Raw genomic sequence first — 254 nt, 5'->3', positions numbered from 1 at the left:
ATGAAAACCAGTGTTGCACCATTGGATGTAGATCCCTCTGCTTGTTTGCCTTTAGAAAAAATCCCGTTCATTTGGAAAGAAGGCCGTTTGTCCTGATATATTGTTTTAAATATACGAATGGCAGTCTCCCATTTCTATAACCTAAATGTCATGTACTCAAATACAGGCATCAAATGTCCAAAAATAAAAGGAACACCAAGCACCAGTGGATAAGATTTGTTTTTCATTTTCAGAAAGAAGCTGGCTCAGCGTCT

The 254-nt window shown here is 37.8% G+C and overlaps 1 protein-coding gene across 1 annotated transcript in view; it reads right to left on the bottom strand.

The window, feature by feature from the left end:
- LOC118334833 (myosin-7-like) overlaps positions 1-254 on the bottom strand; it is a 27,165-nt gene that overhangs the window by 22,483 nt on the left and 4,428 nt on the right.

The sequence above is a fragment of the Morone saxatilis genome, unplaced genomic scaffold, assembly GCF_004916995.1.
Source record: "Morone saxatilis isolate NCDOM2014 unplaced genomic scaffold, NCSU_SB_2.0 Contig23, whole genome shotgun sequence".
Lineage (NCBI taxonomy): Eukaryota > Metazoa > Chordata > Actinopteri > Moronidae > Morone > Morone saxatilis.
The sequence above is the reverse complement of the archived record's forward strand: the minus strand, read 5'-3'. Positions and strand labels throughout refer to the sequence as shown.